The 19297-nt window shown below is 50.2% G+C and overlaps 1 protein-coding gene across 4 annotated transcripts in view; it reads right to left on the bottom strand.

The window, feature by feature from the left end:
* Nucleotides 1-19297, bottom strand: part of CNTFR (ciliary neurotrophic factor receptor) — a 201614-nt gene that overhangs the window by 169400 nt on the left and 12917 nt on the right. The window contains exon 1 of one of the 4 annotated variants that reach the window (XM_086770537.1): nt 16859-16980. The exons of the other annotated variants lie outside the window; for them this stretch is intronic. The gene's annotated coding sequence lies outside the window, so the exon portion shown is untranslated. Of the gene's footprint in view, nt 1-16858; nt 16981-19297 lie in introns of those variants that run through there. 4 annotated transcript variants of the gene reach the window in all.

The raw sequence follows: 19297 nt of genomic DNA, 5'->3' as shown, positions 1-19297 counted from the left end.
AAGTACCAAGGGGGTCAATTTAACTGGAAAAGAGGTTTCTAAAAAAGAATATTTATTTACCTTGCAGTTTGCTGTGGAGAAGTTTAGGCTAGTCATTTACTAGCCAAAGATGCGAGAGTGAGTGAACATGAGAGGGAAGCGATGCAACTCAACATCTACCTCATCCAACACTGGCCATGAGGAGCTAGAGATCAAGCTGTTGGTTTAAGGTTCCCAGTTGTAAAGCCCTGTCCCACTTGATGGGCCTGGGGGACGCAGGGGAAAACCCCTCCCACATGTACAGCCCAGGTTTTGTTGGGCTTTTGGTGCTAGAGCCACATGCAACCTTTGGGCCTTGCAGAAGATGGTCCCAGTCCTCTGCACCATGCGACTTGCATCTCAAGGCACTTCCTAAGTGTTTCCCACACTGAGTTTGGGGCAGGACAGAGTGGACAGAAAACCCAGACCTGTTTCCCCCACGTCTCCTTCTCCTTCCATACTGCTTTTCTGATGACAGGCAACATTGGCAAAAGAGCTATAAGACACCAACATTATTTGCCCTGTGCTAAATTCTGCCAAAATAACTAACATGAGAGTTGGAATGACCCTTTTACTCAAAAACAGCTGGAGAACCAGGCCAAGCTGCTACCTGCAAGCACCTGGAAGACTCACACTACCTTCTCCCCATAAGTAGCCACCAGCAGCCCCAGAGCAGGGCAGAGAGTCCCCAGGTATTCACACCAAAGAAGGAGACCACCAGAGAACTCTCCTCCCATCCCCACTCCTGCCTGAGCAGGACAACTGCACATCTGGAGCCTGGCAGCTGATGGGAACCCAGCATGGGGCACACCAAGCTCCACACAAGGAAAACTGGCCTCTGTATTCCATTTCTAAAATGCTTGAAGCCTGATGCTTCCAGCACAGGAAATGTCCAAAGTTCTTACACTTCAGGGCTGAATTCCACCCCCTGCAGTAGCCTGCAGTTTTCATTTCTCATCCTCTCAGGTTTAGCTTCCTTACACTCTTTCACATCCTTGCTATTTTTTTAGTGGCTCCTCAAGTTTCATTCTCTTTTCCAAGTTACACGAGCTGAATTTAAGACTTCTGGTACTCCTCCCTGCTCATTAGCAGACATAAATTAAAGGCAGAATTAAAGAGATTATTTGCAATACCACTTGAGACACCTTCAAGCCTCTTATTGCCTTGCCATGTACTGTGAATTCTGGCCCACCACGGGACTTTATGTCTGGACCTTGCCAAGTGTTTATCTACATCCTGTTAGATATGTTTGGGGGAAGAACTCTCATCCTTCTCAGAAGTAAGATAAACTTGACGCTTTGCTGAAAACTTTCAGTTCCTGCATCAAGTTTGTTGCAAAAGAGTTTCCAACTGCTAAGGTGTTTTGACAATAAACAGCAGATAAAACTCACTTGCAGAGAAAACAGAGCAAATTATTAGTTTTTTTTCCCTTTCATGGAATTTGGGTAGGATGTCACCAGACCTGCACAGGAAGCCAAGCTACTGCCTGCAGGGCCCTGGTCAACTACAGCCTCCCATGGAGACCAGAGCTACGATGAGCCAAGGAAAATTACTGCACACCAGCCTGCTGGCAGGACCAATAGCATCCTGTTGATGTCTACATTCCCAGAAGCCAAACTGAGGGCTTGCAGATTTTTATTGCTATGCTCCGCTGCACCCATCCCCTCCTCTCTGTGATCCTGTGGAAGAGGTTGAGAGTGATGCCTGTTGCTCTGTGCTCAGGACCTGATGTGCTGACATTAGCAGCCAGAAGCTCAGGGAGGTTGTCTGAGTGCAAAACTATTTCTGAAGTCTCATATGATGTTCATGGGTACAGCCCCTGCCGTTAAAAGCTCAGTTGGCACAAACGAGTCACACGGCTTGCAGAGCCCTATCTGTCCCCCAGCACCATTCACTCCCTGGGAGTCACCTATGGATCCAGGCAAGATGCAAAGCTGAGCTCAAGTGTCCCAGGGAGGAAGGGCTTGGGGCAGAGCACCTAACTGCCTGTGGGGAAAAAAAAAAGCAGCAAGAAGGACTGAGCATGTGTCACAAGATATTCAACCCCAGCTGGTCACCGGAAAGGAGCTGGGAGCAATGAGGACAGCGCACAAAGCCAACAGCTCAACAACTGTCAGCTCAGAGGGCCAAGGCACGGCAAGAGCACACAGGCCATCACTGCTACATAAGACACCACATGCTTTAATCTCTCTCTGGAGAGAACCTCTTCTAGCCCAGACTGTTTGTGTATTCAGCTAATTTTGTTGCCTGACTTTCCACCTACTTGCTCAGCAGAAAACCGATCCTCCCAAGTAATCATCACTATTTCATCCCTACCCTCAGATGCAAGGCCACAGCATAAGCAAAACCCTACTCTGCTGCATCGGCTGCAAACCCAGTGTCACAAGGGCAACTGGCTCCCCTTGCTGCGTCCCGTTCACTGAAGCTCCTTTCCCACTCTGAGCACTGTGTCTGCCAGCACAGTCAAATACACTCGTTGGTCTAAATGAGCCTCATATATCCTAAAACACTGTTCCAAATCTCCTCCATGGCTTCCACACACAAGTCACACTGTTCAAGGGCAGTGGTATAATTAAGGGGAAAAAAATACCCTGCATACACCAGGGAGCATCCTGAACAGCATGAGGTTAGTATTAGCTCTTGCTAGAACACAGTGAGACTATTCCTGGCTGCTGCCTTCAGTGCCGGTGTCTGCACTCTCAGAAAAAAAAAAAAAAAAAAAAAAAAAAAAAAAAAGAGGCCGTGGAAGTGGAACAGCTTCCAAGAAGAATTAGGAGAATGAGTCGGGAACTGGAAAGCCTGCTGTGCAGCCACAGGCTCGAGCACTCAGTTGGTTCAGCTACGCCAAGAGATAATCAGGAGAGGACTTAATCATCCCCTGCAAAAGTACCAGTGCAGGAAAAATTTCTGCTGGCAGTGGGAGCTCCCTCAGGGGCTGCTCAGATCCCTCAGAGCAAAGGTAGAGGAGACAACTCAGCCTGTGGGTCACTAAGAGGGCAAACTAGCCTGGGAAGTATTATGCCCAGGTCTCAGCTCAAATTGCAAGCCACCCCACCCTTAAGCCCCAAGCTGTAACAAAGGAGGGCAGATGAGCAGTGGAGATGTCCTGGTCCCCTCCCCTCCAGGCCAGCCACAAAGATGAACCTGAAGCCAAGCCATGTAGCAACGCCAGGGTCATCTACCAACAGCCCAACCCAAGACATCCCTCTGCACCTTCCTTTAGCTCTTCATTTTACATGCAAAACTTACCAAAGCAGACAGTCCATGTTCTCACTAAAGACAGTCAGGCCTGTGGTCATTTGGAAAAAAAGAAGAGCAGATTATGTTGTTTTTAAAATGCAAGTCAGCTATCCTCACTGGATCAGGAGAAGGATCAATTAGGACAGATCAGCAACCTTAAGAGGTCAGGAACAGGCATCCCATGTGCTTCTCCAGCACTTTGAAGTCTCACTGTCCTTTCATTCTTGCTTCCATATTGAAACCATATTCACCAGAGAAGCTTTGCATCAAACACAACTCTAAAACACAGCTGCAACACTGAAACCTGCTCTTCACTCTTCCCTCCAATTACAGTGCTCACTTCACCTTTAAAGCAAGACTGCCCGGGATGCCTACTTGAGCTGAGTAATAAATGGCACAGATCAGCTGCTGCCAGACTGGGGCTGTAATCCCATCGCTGAGCTGCATCCTGGAGAGTTAAGCTGCAAGCAGAGAGAGCAGAGACATCACACTGCTTCCTGCAGGGACAGGAACAAACGACTGGGAGCTTGTCTTGTCCCTCAGACTGGTACCCACCCTGCACCAGCAACACAACTGGCACTAGGCTCACTTCATTTTTGAAGCAAAGGGACATCAGATATTTACATTCAATCAGTAATTCCCTTAATGCCCTGAAGACTATTTACTGAGGCTAGCCAAGCATTTGAGATGCTTGCAAAGTACCCTCAAGCTTTCCTTAATAGCTATTTCTGTACAGTCATCTTTTGTTCCCAATCTCCCCTGCACCTCTTGGGCTTTTTTAATCTTGCTAAAAACAAGTATAAAGAGATGGTGAGGACCTCAGTCATTTGAGAAGGGAAAAGAAATTGGAGAGAAACCAATTCTATTTAATAGGCCTGTTGTCTCCCTTGTATTTACTTCTCCCTGGCAGTACTGTGAAAAAGCCTTTCTCCCTCCTTCCACTGCCAGCTGTAAGAGTTGAGATCACATAGCTCAGACACCTCCACATCGTAACTTAAAGATTAATCCTGTCGCGTTCAAGAGGGTCCACGCTTCTCTCTGGCATCCAGCACCATCCCTGCAGACATTACAAGTTTTCAACAGCTTGACCACACTTCCCAGTCCCCCTAGAAATCCACGTACAAGCACACTTTTCTACATTTTATATCCTCACTGCTGCATTTTGCCCCCTGAACTTCTTTTCCTGATGCAATCCTCCAGGGCCACTTCACAACCCCCAGAGTCTCTTGTTTGTATGTCCACTTTCTACTTCAGTTTCTCCAGGTACTGAATCACTGACCTAAAAATGCAACCAGGCAAGGTACCCTGGGGATGCAAAGCTGTCCACAACCTCCCAGGAAGAATCTTGCCTCACGGCTTTCCTACCCCGTAAGAGGTCCTTCCCTGCTTCACCACAACCTTCCCATCACCCTCTCCTGAAGGCAGCTAGCACCAATACAAATTCTTTGGTCCCCAGACCTCTGGCTATTTGCAATGCCATCACCTCAACAGCAGCCTCCCAGGCTCACTCCATCAGCCAAAACACTGCCAAGCCACTTTGTCCCCACCATCCCTTCATGCTCATCCCTGCTGCGTGCCCAGAGCTGCCAGCTGAGACAGCAGCTCCAACACCACATACAGAGCAAGACGCCCTGCCTGGAGAAGATTTACAGCCTACACAGACACAGCAGGTGGGAAAAATAATTAAAAAAAACCCAACAGGTCCACAGAGAAGGCGGCAACTAGTTGCAGGTCACAGAGCAGTAGACCATGCTGCGTGCACGTCTCTTTCTCCAGTGCCTGATGTCCTAATCTGCAACTATTTCTGCAGGACTGGTGGAGGATGGAGTAACCCAATTCAAACTTTGCACAAGCACGAGTTTCGGGCATCAATGTAAAGAAATGTCTGTGCAAGAAGAGTGGGAGGAAATCAGATCTGAAGCACCAGCCAAGAAAAGACTGCTTTGGTTTTGCATGGAATCTATCCATCCTTCACCTTCAAGGGCACTTCCTCTCCTTGCCACAAGTAACAAGCACAAATAATTGGAGGAAAACATCATTTCCCACAGCACTTCTGATCCGTATTATCCATGCTCATTACAAGGCTCGTGAGGCTGTTCTGGTCTCCACCAGCTCCAAGCAAACAGGAAAGACTGTGGCACAGGGACAGGGGGCAGAAGAACTGCTGAGAATGCTATAAACCAAACCGAACCACTTAGTAGTTCTGGAAGGACCTGCAGCCAGAGACACATGAGCTTGTACTCAAGGTCAGCACACCAGAGACCCAGGGTCATCTGCACAGCCCAAGTTTCCTCCTAGAGCTTATGCAGAAGAGCCAGTTTAACTGGGCAGTGCTGGAGCACCAGAGGCAGGCTTCAGTTCCCATCTGCCCATTGACTTGCGTGGGTGTTATCCTGCCATTTTCCAGGTTGCCTTCTTCACCTTGGCAACAGTACCTTGCTGGTTAGTGTGAGAAAAAGATTACTTGGAAAATGGAAGAAATTTTTCTTCCTCTTCAGTATTTTTTTAAACTTTGGGTTTACTTGGGTTTGGTTTTGGTGGTGGTGGTGGTGGTGGTGTTCCCCCCCCCCCCCAGTTGTATGAGCACAAGGGAGCTCTTTTCTGCTCCTAAGCTTTGGCTACTTCTACCCTGTTGCCACGGTTGGCTGGAGCCTTCCAGGAGGTGACTGGGTGACTGGATAAACATGTGGTCCCCAAGCCACTCACTGTCCCACCCTTGGCAGCTCACAGCTCTCCCTCACCTAAAGAATCTCAAAAAAAAAAGATGTCCAAGGATCACATTTCACCAGTGGACTGCAAAAGGCCCCATACTCAGCAGTGCTCAAAGGTGGGGAGAGAAGGAAGCATTAGTAGACATGCAGAAAAAAGTAGCTAAGCGGGAAGGCTTGCAGGAAAACTTCATTTTGGCAGCATATTCTAGGTCCTTTTTTTTTCCAGAAGAGCCTTGAAAAGAGATCCAGAAGACATGCTGCACACAGCCCACATGCTAAAATCAGATAGCACTTTTTTATAACATTAGCTTCAATCAGGGAAGCAGCAAAGGTCTGGTCAGCCTGGACACAGGGTAGCTGCATACAGGACTACATCCAGCAGTGCTGTTTTCCTCTGCCGGATCTGGAACCATCACCCACTACCAAGCCAGCCCCCGCGGCTCCTGAGCCAAGTGCGAACGTTTGGGACAGGTGGGGAAAGAGCAATGGGAAGCAGCAGTGATGTGCTGTAGCACCACAGCACCTTCCTCTCAAAAAGCCTCGCTGTATGCCAAGCCTAGCACTGGCTTGCTTAATATTCACCTTTACTGAGAAATCAACTTCCTCTCACTTAAGCTTCAGCTGTCTCCCCTCTTCAGCTCTTCTTGCTCCTCTTCTTCCCTCCCCACTCTCATCATGGTCAGGAAACTCTCTGGTTCAGCATCTTCCAGGTGTGATTTATACCATCTCCATCCTAGTAAACTATAAGATACTGGAGAGCATCCAGGACTGCAGGAAGTGGGTCTGCCTTGGCAAATACAAGAGACAGAGGAAGAAACTGGATGGGAACTAGATGGGCTCTTCCTTCACCTGCCGACCCCAGCCTTCTTCTGCAAGCCTTGTGATTTATCTCTCTCTGGACCATCTCCACAGGAACCAGATCCATTACAGAAATTAAAATCAACTATTGCCAGCAGCTGGCAAACTCAAAGCCTCAGCACGCCTGTCCCCACCGAGCAGAGACAGCAGACATCACAGGGCTTGCAGCCAAGCGCATGGGAGCAAGTGCCAAGAGAAGCTCCTGCACTGCGCCCTGACAGGCCACCAGCTTTGGAGTCTGCTGGCCAGTGGCAGAGCCCAGAGGGCAACCAGGATACCAGTCTGAAGCTGGACACTTCTAGGAGTGGCCAAGGGCAAGCATGAAGCCTCCACACCACTGCATACAACCTCACCACGAGCACATCCGAGGTATTATGAAAGACATCAGGATGCTTCAACACTGAGGGACTGAGCTTGGAGTGGAGGGGCAGAAAAAAGCCCTTTCCCTTCCCTCCACAGCTTCCCCTACTATGGAAATATGCTTAGGATAAAGATGCCTGAGTCAGGGAAAGCTTCATCTCCCAGGGTGAATAACTATCACAGGAGGTTGGTGGCTGCAGGTACCACCAGAAGTGACTGACCAACAGAGTCAAGGCCAGGTTGGATGGGGCTCTGAGCAACCTGGTCTGGTTGAAGATGTCCCTGCTCCTTGCAGGGGGCTTGGACTTTTCAGGTCCCTTCCAACCTAAACCATACTATGATTCTATCCTTCCCTGAAAGAAAGGCTTCAGCTTCACAAAGACACACAGAATAAGCCACAGGCACCCTAGAAGAGGCAGTTTGATATTTCATTGACCTCAAACACAAGGTCATTATCACCCCCCAGAAAATTTCTTCCCCTTATCTATTTCCAAATGATAACACAAGTGCACTCAATCCTGAAAAGGCTGCGCTCCGAGCTGGTGACAGCTCTGGAGAAAGCACAGAAATAAATGTCTGTGGAAGCATATTAGAAGGGCTCAAAGCTCACAAGGCAGGGACAAACTTCTCCCAAGCAAGATGAGCTCAGTCAGGCATTACTGACTGACACAAGAAGAGGGAAATGCAACCCATGTGTGTTGGGTTTGTGTAGTGGGGGGGCTACAGCAGCAGCTTCTGCAAAAAGCTGCTGGAAGTTTCCCCTTTGTCTGGTGGACCCGGCTGGGTCAAGGGCAGACCTGCTGCTGGCCAGGCCCAAGCCAATTTGTGACAGTGATAACGCCTCTATGATAATGTATTTAAGAAGGGGGAAATAACAACAACAACAACAAAAAAGGAATAAAGAAGCAGAAGTGGAAGTAGAGAGGGGGAGGCGTGAGCCTTGTGGGCCTTGCGGCCCTCACCCTCTGGCCTCCCACCGGGCGGCAACTGGGCCCGACCCGGCCCGGCTGCAAGAAGTGGAGAGGAGAGGAGATGTGAAGAGAACCTGAGAGGCGTCTGCCTGAGCCGGTTGTGAAGAATTTCTGGTGAGAGGAACGGCTGCAGACGCCAAGGTCAATGCAGAAGGAGGGACAGCAGTAACGCTGCTCCCGGCAGAGATTCCCCTGCAGCCCGTGGTGCAGCCCATGGTGAGGCCGGCTGTGCCCCTGCAGCCCATGGAGGCCCACGGAGGAGCAGAGATCCCCCTGCAGCCCGGGGAGGACCCCACGCCGGGGCAGGTGGATGCCTGAAGGAGGCTGTGGCCCGTGGAGGGCCCGCGCTGGGGCAGCCGTTCCGGAGGGACTGCACCCAGAGCAGTTTCACAAAGGACTGCAGCCCGTGGGAGGGACCCCACACTGGAGCAGGGGAGGAATGCGAGGAGTTCTTCCCCTGAGGAGGAAGGAGCGGCAGAAACAACGTGTGATGAACTGACTGTAATCCCCATCCCCTATTCCCACCCTGTGCCACTTAGGGGGCAGAGGAAGGAGGCAGAGATAATTGATATTAAGTTAAGCTCAGGAAGAGGGAGGGATGGAGGGGAAATTGTTTTATTCTCTTCCACATTATCCTGCTTTAGTTTTAATAAATAGTTTTCCCCAAGTTGAGTCTGTTTTGCCTATAACTATAAAGATCTCTCCCTATTCTTATCTCAAACCCCGAGCCTTTTTGTTATATTTTCTCTCCTTCATTCCTTTGGAGGGTGGGGGGAATGAGTGAGACTGTGTAGCTTGATCCCAAGTGGGGCTAAGCTATGACACCATGCTAGGAGGGGATGCTGCTCTCCCTTCCTAGCCCCACACAGCAGCATGGAGCTCCCCAGACCAGCACTTCTCAACCTGAGACTTCGAAGGCATCACAGAGCAGCAAAGGCAAAGTCTCACACCCAAACACAGTGCCACTTGTCTACACAAGCAGGTACAGGAGAGAGCAAGTTTGTGAGCAGAGAAATTCTGCAGTGCTTCAGAAACTAGCCCATGGGTGTTTGTCAAAAGAGGTGAGGTGGCACTTAGAAGTCAAGGAATGCTGTCCTGAAGGCAGCAGGACAGCAGAACCTTAAAACTCTCACTGCTTCCGTGATGCAGCAGGAACACAGGTAACGTACACGCTCTCTGGCCTTAACAACAGGACAAGGTGTCCTTATGCATTTGAGCACAAAAAAGAGGAACTTGTTCCACCTGGGGTTCTGCTGACCTAGGCTCTTGTATAGCCAAAGGTCACATGAGAAACAAGTAGCTTTAGAAAAAAAGGCAATTTTTTTTTTTAATTTCATTTCCTGCAAACAAACTTTCTGCTGGTGCTTTTCATCACTTAAGACAAAAAAGTTATCATCTGGACAGTCCACAGCGCTGCCATGCTGTTAATCCGCCTCACTCATCTGACCAGAAGAGGATTTGGAAACAAATGGGAGGGGAGATTTCCTTCCTTTCACAGCACTTCAAATAAACCTGCTTTGTGCTCTGCCACAAGGTAAACTTTCACCAGGTTGTGCTCAGCCCAGCCACAACAGGGCACCCAGCACTGCATCTGGGGCCAGAGACCCAATTCTTTTGTGTCTCTGAAAGAGTCCTGCTAAAAGGATCACAGCAACCCTGGCTGCACTGCTCACACAACAGCAACATCCTCCCATAAAACCCAGCTAGACTGGAGCCCTGAGCTCCCAGTCCCCTTGCTGACCTCTCTCTGCTTCCTGCATTGCTGCAATACCCCTGCTCCCGGGCAGAGGGAACCTGCCAGGATAGCTGATCAGCTACACAGTGTAAGAGGAGAAGAGGAAAGCGCACCATTTATTTCCTCTGCTCCTCAGCTCTCAAGCTACACACCAGATCAAGCCAGGTGTGCAGGTAGCAGTCCTGCAGGTAGCACTGGGTTGGCTTAGCCATGTCTGTCCCCCAGGAGCTGGAAGATGCTGGAGAAACCTGGTAGCTTTGCATTTGAATGCCATGTGGGGAACAACAGAAGGGAAAGCAAAAGTGCCCTTAAGCAGGACCCTGTCCCCCAGGGAAGAGCACTTGGGCCAGCAGATTCAGAGAGGGGCACAGCGGGGCTGCCCACTGGCTGCCGACACTTCATCCTCCGTCAGGAGCCTGGGCAGCCCTGCAAAAGCTCCTCAGGTACGCTGGACCAGCATCAAGTGACAGTTCACCCTCGTCCTCCCATCCCTGCCAGCCTCCTGACCATCCACTACCTAAATAGCTCAGAGCATTTCAAAGGCAGGGTACAAAGAACAAAGGGATAAAAAGTAAATTTTCTCCTCTCCCTCACCTGCCTGTGCAGCATCTCTTGGACAGAGCCTGCACATTACACAGCCTCCTTTGGTTCAATGTGAACAGAGAGCTGTGATTTTTAAGTGACCATCCATGACCCAGAGTTGCAGAATGGAGGGAGTGGATGCAGACATGCATCTTAAGTAGATTAGATTTTTGCATTACACTTACATGGAGAAAGCAGAGAAATCCCCCAAGTGCTTCGCAGCCAGCTGTGATAGCAACGTGTGAGACTTAATGGCATGCAGGGAACATGCCTTCCACTGACTGCAGTCTGGCTGCTCAGACCCTGCCGCATGCAGGGGAACATGAGCCAGCAGGTCCTTGCTTTTTCCCCTAAGGAGAGAGCTACAACTACTCAGCTTTTGGTTAACCAGGCATGTAGGTACAGTGCTACCAGGACCACATCTGCAGGCTAGAGCCAGGTGAGGGTTTTCCCTCACTAAGCAAGCCTGCCATGATCCACACAGGGAGCAAGAGACTGCAAACAGCTTTCTGCCTGCAGCTCAGCAGTACAGGCCCAGAGTAGCTGTGGAGAAAGACAAAAACGCTCCCATCTGCCTGAGCATCATTCCCAGCAAAGCACAACAGGCACATAGTGCAGCTGGGAGCTCCCAGGACCTTCTGCTGCTGGTGTTTCACCTCTAGGTACAAGGCAGGTCATCCTTGCTGTGCAAACATCATCCTTGCACATCACTGCTCAGGCCAAGAGAGCTGCAGAGCACGGAAAGGGCAAGCAGATGGTAGAGAGCCACAGTTGCAGCAGGAGCAGAGTAGGAAGCTTGCCAATCAGGCTACAAATGCAATACGGGCCACGCTGCTCCAGCTTGCAAGCCCTTTGACATGCATAAGTAGACTTAATGCCTTCTAGAGACCTGCACACTGCCTTCAATTTACAGCTGATGTCACAGCAACGATAGTCACCATCAGCAGAGTTTACAAGAAGTTAAGGGTATGACAGGTCCTCCTGGTGTAAGTTAATACATGACGAGAGTAATTAACACACTATCACCAATGGATTAAGACTGGATGATCAGTCTACTGATCACAGCCTCCCTCCAGCCACAGCACAACTTTTTGCAATGCAAAAGTTACTCCAGTCCCTTTTCCTCCTGATGAAAAGGGCACTGCCAAAGGCTCACCAGAATGGGTGCTGCCAGTTTGCAGCTTTTCTTTTTTTAATTTAAAATTGTATAGAGAAATTTACGAGGTATTTTTCAGGCTGAGATGTTGACATTTTATTTGCTCAGTATGAGAGCCCTCAGTTGCTTTATTGCCAAAACACAATTGACCAAAGCTCTGAGAACAGAAAGAGCCAGGGAAAGTCTCAGTGAGATGCTGCTGGGATGTGCCTCACGGCTGCAGCACAACAGCCTGGCACGTGGAGCAACTCACACCCAGCTGCAGCCACTGCCTCCCTGCAGAAACAAGCTGATCTTTCAGCTGTCACACTTCAGCAGTGGAGATATGGGACCTAACATCTGTAGCACAGCAGGAAATATGTGCCTGGAGACACACAACAAGGCATGGCCGGGCAGAGAAGGGATGCGGTGTGAGGCTGGGGTGCACACCATCATGCAAGACTCCACTTAGCACAGAGCCTTGCTGGAGAATACCTTGCAGCTGCAGGGCTGGAGGTACGTAAGCACAGGCCTTATACTGGTGGAGTGCGAGGCATGAGTCTCCCAGTCAGCCCTCCACAGCAGGGGACAGAAAGAGCCAGTGGGCAGCAGGTCCCTAACTGAGAAAGGATCAGCTCTTCACAAGAGGTGTGGCAGAGCGATGGGACTACTGGCTGGAGGATGCTGTGCATGTGATGTGGGTGATGAAGATTTGCTTTCTTGAATCTATGCACTTGGACAAATTCACAGCAGAAGGCAGGGGGTGGGGAGGGGTTAAAAAAAAAATCTCTTTACTTGTGGCTGAAGACTTTTGAACCATTAGCTGTCAAAGGCTGGAGCTACACAGTGCATGCTCACCCTGTTCTTATGCCTTTCCTTGCATGTCCACTACCATCCGCTGTCAGGGACAGGACCCCGGGACATTTGGCTGTACTGATCAAGCCATTCTCAGGGAATAAGCCAGCCTGAAGTATGCAGCAGGAAAGCACTGGGGCAGATATTTTGATTCACATTTGCAAGGGCTTTTGACAGGAGCAAAGAAAGAACATTTTAAGCATTCCTTTCAGCCAGCACGCATCCCAGCCCATGAGACCCCTCCTGGGGCGAGGCACAAGAACAATCTCGCTTTCAGATCAAGGGCTCCTTTGTCACCCTGCTGCAAGCCATTTGACCTTCAGAGTTAGAAGCAAGCTCATATCACAAGTGGTCTGATGGGCCTGGGCTGGGAGCAAGCCCAGGCACTCAAGAAGGACCGCAGCCCAGCTGCCAACCCCAGCATCTCAGCAGGGAGATCAACAGACCCCGAGCCTGAGAACCTAGCTCTGGAAACACTTGTTTCGGCTCAGCACATTTCCTCCAACAGACAGACACAGAAGGTCACCCAGGCCAGCATTTCCATTTACAAGAATATCCTTGCCAAGAAAGAACAGACCCAGGCCAGGCTACGCCAGAGTGTCCAGAGAAGGTCTAAGCCTTTGAAATAGAAGCTAGGCTTCATTTCATCACCAGCATCTTCACATTTCTTCAAATGCATCAGTTCCCCCCTACTCTGACCCACTTTAGGTCCACCCGCTTTAAGGATGGAGCCTACAAACATCTCCTCATTCATTTGCAGCTCTCCTTCCAATTGTCCAACCTTGAAAATTCGGAGCTCTCTTCCTTGCACCTAATTGCAGAAGCATTAATTACTAAGCACAGCACTTTTGAATGACACACTAAGGAGACAGCTTACCCACACGCAGGGCAAGAGCCAGCACAGCTTCTGCCCCAAAATTCCCCAAGTACCCTCGTGCATAGCCTTTTGAGCACTGCTGGCTAGCAACAACACAAGCTGCTCCTTGCACCAGAAACCTCAACAAAACAGCTGACACAAGTTGTTATTGCTGTAAGATATCTTACACACAGCCATGCTGCCACGAGATTGCTGTCCCCACGGGCTGTGCCTTCTGCTCTGCACCAAGGCAGGACCAAAGTCACCATGGTGCCCAGCCAGCCTCCATAACACTGCATCTTCTCCCAGCCCTCAGATGGGCTAGCAGGGCATCTTAAGCCAGCCAAAACTTTAAATGCATGCCTATTAGCATATTTGCACTCAGGGGCTGCTCATCCATGCAGAAGTATAAGCATAAGGCACCAAGTCTTGACACAGGGCTCTCTGGTGTTGCAATCACCCAGCTACCCTGATTTCCACACCCTGCCACTACCTTTAGCCTAGTGGCCCCAAAGGATGTGGGCTAACACCAGTCCAGCCAATAGTCTCCTTCAAACATGGCCTGAAACCATGACAATAACAACAACAGTTATTACAAGGAGGCAGGAATGAATTTGAGCATCAGCCACCAGCCAGAAGGAAGTCACAGCTACATGGACACCGCAGAAGACTCATCTTGGACGGTGCCTGAGTCAGCATGAGCAAGGCACACGCTGGCCTGCATGCCAGCTTCTCCAGAAATAGGAAATGTGTGACAGATGTATCGTGTTTATGTAGCAGAACCACCACCCTGGCTCCCGCAGAGCCCTGTCAGTGTGTTTGCACACAGGCACACACTTCAGGTCCACACGCGCAGCCTACCCAGGCAGGGAGGTGTTAGAATACACATTTAACTAATTCAATAACAACAACAAAAATCAGGGCACACAGCCTGCGATTAAGGAGAATTTCTTTCCCAACATGCTGGCATCACGCCTGCAATTAGCAAGCGCTTGATTCTCTAAATTCCCCAGAGATCAACAGCACCTGATACCGGCATGTCCTTCAGTCTTTCATAACTCAGAAAGCGGCCCCCCCCACCCCTCTCTGTTTCAGCACTGGTGAGATTTTTCACACCTTGCAGCTCAGAAACACTTAAACCTCGGACACCCTGATCCCAGCTCCGCAGGTCACACCAAATCCGCCGGTGTAATTGGCAGCACAGGTGGGCTGTGGCTGATACAAGCCAGGGCAAAATTACTCTCATTAAAAGCAGCAAAGCAAGACCACGCTCAGCACGATGGAAGGAAAATTTCTTCCCACACCAGCTCTGTCAAGCCAGCCGCCGGCAGGACTGCAAAGACAAGAGCGAGAGCAGCCCTCCTGCTAACAAGATCCCCCAGAAACGCAAACGCTGGCCAAAGTAGCTGCACGAAGGCAAGACAGGAGGCTGGGGAGAGCCAGATGGCTTTTCCCAGCAAACAACCCCAGCTGCCATAGGGTTAAATCAATGCATGAAGCTATTAAAGGGGGTGGTGGAAATGTTTTAACATGGTTGAGTGAAATTCCTCACACTTTTAAGTCGACAAGGAACCCCATCGGGGCTTAACAGGCTAACACAACCCATCCCATTACAGGTTGTTAACACACACAGGAGCCTTGGGCAGAGGGGCAATTAGGGCTCCCCACTCACCTCTGCAAGAGGGACTCCCATCCCAGCTTGGAATCACACTGATGGGGAAGAGGGATGCAGGGAGGGGCCAGCTCCTCCTCTGGCTCCTGCACCTTCTCTACCTGGAAAGGCCCAAACAGCAAGATCTTGCAGCAGGCTGAGCTGTCATCAGGCTGAAGGAGCAGAAAATTGGTCCTCAGGGCAAGGGAAAATGCAGAAAGCCCCCAGCCAAACCTCCTCTGCTGGGGGGCATCACTCCTCCACACTTTTCTCTCTCCCCATAGCCCTATTCCCAGACTCAGGGCAGAGGAGCCACTGTCCATCACAAATCTGGCAGCAAGAACAAGGAGATACCAACAAAGCATCTGTCCCGAGGAAGCAGTCAGCTGTTTCCCAGAGGCTACAGTGCAATGCTGGAGTTACTGCAGCCCTCAATTTCTGCCCTATGGAGTATGGTATTTCCAGCCTAGAAATAAGGTTAAGACTCCTCAGGAACTTAAGAATAGGTATATACTAGTTATTTTCCACTGGCAAGAAAACAATAACTAAAGCTCAGGTAGAAGGAAGGTCAGAAGAAAAAGCAGAAAAGACTCATGGCATTACCCCTTGAACTACCAGGTCAGAGCACCTTGCCCTGCTCTCCTTCAGGTGTTCCCAAGGAGGGCAAGCACAGCTGTCAGCATGGTAGAGTGGGAGCCCTGCGACTGCAGCCCTGGAGCTGAAAACTGAGGAGAAGTGGCCCACGGAAGTGGCTGCTGGCTTCTGCCACACTTGCAGATCGACACAGCCAGCTTTGGGGAGGGTCTGAAATACTGATCTGCTTAATAGACTCTACAAATTCAGAAGCGAGACTGATCCAGAGCATCAATGCCTTGCTCAGCCCAGTGAAGAGAACAAGCTGGGAAGTGCTCTGGTTGGCTGGAAGAAAAAGGGCTGGGGATGGGACAGAGAGATCACCCCTGAGGGAGTATGCCTGGACCAGTCCCAAGAAAGTGAAGACAAATCCTACATGCAGTGTGCAGACAGTTTTGGACAAGATGATTTAGCAAATTAGGATTTTACTGCTATAGAGCTGCCATTTGTTTTTACTTCCTTCCCATAAGAGGGTCCGAATCTCCCACAGAAAATATAAGGAACAAGCCCCAGAAATCTGCTTCCCTTAAATATGTCTTCCTTTGGGCATCCAGCCCTGTCCACAATCTAAACATCCCCATCTCTCACAACACATCCAGCCCATCAGGGGTTTGGTCTCTTACAGATAGTGTTTCACCTCCTTGCCTGTCTCAAGAGTGGGGTCGGATCATTGAACCAGCACCACTCACCAAGGACAATGTCCAGTCAGGACTCTGCTCCAGCCCTTTCCCCTCTCTTCTGTAGGCAAGCACCTGCCAGACATTAAGAAGACTCCACTCACACACCTTCAGTGGCTGTGCGAGTAAGTTGCAGCAGCATCACTCTGACCTCTCCTCATGAAGACCTGGCTGTCACTTCCAGTTCAGCTCAGCACAAGCAGAAATCCCAGTTCTCCCTTCAGATGCCTCCAGAGCCACTATACCCCCATCATGACCATCACCTGCTCACCAAGGTACCTCGCTAGCCCAACAGCATCAACTGTAACACCGATCTGCACGTCCTGCTGCACCCAGCTCCTCAAGCATCCCACTTTCTCAGGTGCCCATCACACAGCACAGCACAGCGGGGCTAGGCCATACCCCCAAAACAAGATGCAAGTTGCTGCCTTGCCCCTGCCTCTGGCTGGAGAAGGGCAGAAGAACCTGCAAACTCCACAGCAGAGAACAAATTAAAAAAATTAATAAATAAATTAAAAATCCAAGCAATTGACCAATTGACTTTGTTGCTGTTCCCTCTCACAGGGACTGACTTACCTGGAGGGAACCTCTATTACCCAGGAAGGGCTCTTGACCTAACCATCCCACCAGGCAGGGCTGGAACAAGCAGCACTAGGAGACACCAGCCCCTTCCAGAAGTCCAGGAGAGGAACTGCAGCCTGTGGGAGAGAGGAGCGCTCAGCCAGGCACCAGCCACATGTTGCAGCAAACGGTTTGGCTGCTTTTGCTCTGCAAAGAGCAGGGGGAGCCCAGCCTGCAAAGGCTCCAGCAGGTCGCATAGCACAGGCAATCCTCTGCTATTTTCTGCCAGAGTTACAGCCTGAAGACAGCACAAGGGCATGGGCTTCCTCCCATATATGCCACCTCCGCCTTGAGGAGATGCTACCTGGCCTCACATCACTGCAGATGTTCAGAGATGGAAACTAAGACAAGGTAATTGAAGGGACTCTCCCACAGAGCCAGGGACACTGCTCTAACCCTACTTTTGCCCTGCTGATGTAGGAAGCACCGCTGAACAGGCAGTGCAGCCAGACCTGCTCGCCCCACTGCCAGCACGAGTGCAGAGTGCTTCCCCGCTTGATTCGCGATGCATTTGTTGCGCGTTTCACACACTGGCAGGTCTTATTTGTAAGATCATGAAACAGTCTGAAGCCTTACATGAGCATGCCAACTAGATGCTCCAAACCCCACCTTCAGCAGAAGGTCAAGCGTGCGGTGCACCATCTCACCGGCACTCAGCCGTGTGCTCTCTGCGTCAATCGGGCTCCTCCAATGCGCTGTCTTCTGAGGAGGGCTTACAACCCCTTACAGCATTCGCTGCCTGGCTTTTATGGTGCATGAGGAATTGGCTTACAGCTGGGAAGAAATAAAAGCTCATTTTTTTTTGTTTTGTTTTGTTTTAAACAGGCAGGCCAGACATGTAACAGCTTCCCCAACTTTGAGTCGTTTTGATCCAGCCAGCCCCCTCTCTGCTGAGTTCTGGCAGGAGACAGTCACAAAGCACCAATTAAAAAAAGACGAGTTATGCTTTTTCTGTCAAGCAAAAAAAGAAAAAGGTGCAGGGGAAACAATGCAGGGAGAAGGGAAAAAAAAAAAAAAAAAGAAGAAGAATCCAGCTCTGGAGTCATTTTGCTTTCAAAACAAGCTGTCAAGGCAGCCCCCTCTCCTCGCATCTCCCGCAGAGGAAGAGCAAGGGAGCACCCACACGCCTGCCATGGACGCGTGGCGTCAGTCATCAGGCCACACCATCAGTCACTTGGCACATCAGGCCGAGCCATGCCCTCGCTCTCCCTCAGGCATCTGTCAAAGCCCATGACAGGGAACAAGAATAGCAGATTCCTAGCGAAGATGGGCTGAGCATGAGCCGCACCAGCTTTGCTGACAAAGAATCCCAACTTATGGACCATTAGGCTGGGGAAAAAACACAACCCAAGAGCAGCAAGGGCTCAATACACTAGCTTGTCTGCCTACATCAGCTTGGTTCAAAGCAAGGCTACAGGCCATCGCAACATACTGCCAAGGAACGCAGCACCCACATGGACACAGCAAAGCTCTCCATTCCTTTGGGCACTACCAGCTTTGAACCTACCCTCAGCATCTGCAAGCCGTGCCCAGATTTCACCCAGCAAGTGTCAGTCCTGCAGCCAGCCAGATTAGAAGATTACAAAGACTCCTCCAGGCTTCATTTTTGCATGCAACTGAGGAAGATAAACAGCAAGCACAGCCATTTCTAGTGTGAAAAAGGGCAGGCATTTTAGCAGTGCAGAAGCACCAACCCCAGCTTTAATACCTTATTTGATTCCTTAGCAGAGTCCCCTTTGTAGAGCCCATTGGTACTAATGAGGGCATCAGCTTCACTCTCACCTCTTCCATCCCGGGCTCTCTGAAGGCAGCAACTAACTACAGCAGCAGAGTCATCCCCAGGAGCTAACCCACTTTCTCATTTCAACAGGGTGTCACTCACGCTGGGCTGACTGCTCCCAAGGAGGGATACCCTCTGCTGCATTAGCAGGGAGCGCTGTGCAGCCCGGTCTTCTGGGCTGGATCCATCCCACAAATGAGGACAGGTGAGGATGGAAGAGCATCCCTGCCCCAGGTTAGGTCTGCTTGGGCTGGTGGCAGGCACTCCCAGTTCACTAGTGAGCGTGCCGCTCATTAGCATGGGGTCACTCAGCTGCAGCGGGGCACAAGCACCACTTGGCTATTGGAACACCACTCACGTCCGCTGCTCTGGAAGTGTTGAATTTCCTTTAAGAGCTCTGAAGCTCTCGGTTTGAATTTAAGAGAGGAAAAAAAAAAAAAGTCTCACAAAGAATTGCAGGATCTCTGTAAACATACCAGAGGAAAAGAGAAGTGAAGCTTTGAGCCTCTTGACCTTGACAGTGTCCTTATAATTACAAGACTATTTATTTTCAGTTAAACCCCAACTATTGAACAAACAGTGTCAAGTTTTTTTTTTTTTCCCCTCCTGAGCAG

The sequence above is a fragment of the Chlamydotis macqueenii genome, chromosome Z (assembly GCF_036417535.1).
Source record: "Chlamydotis macqueenii isolate bChlMac1 chromosome Z, bChlMac1.mat, whole genome shotgun sequence".
Taxonomy (NCBI): domain Eukaryota; kingdom Metazoa; phylum Chordata; class Aves; order Otidiformes; family Otididae; genus Chlamydotis; species Chlamydotis macqueenii.
This window is presented reverse-complemented; position numbering and strand designations above follow the sequence as displayed.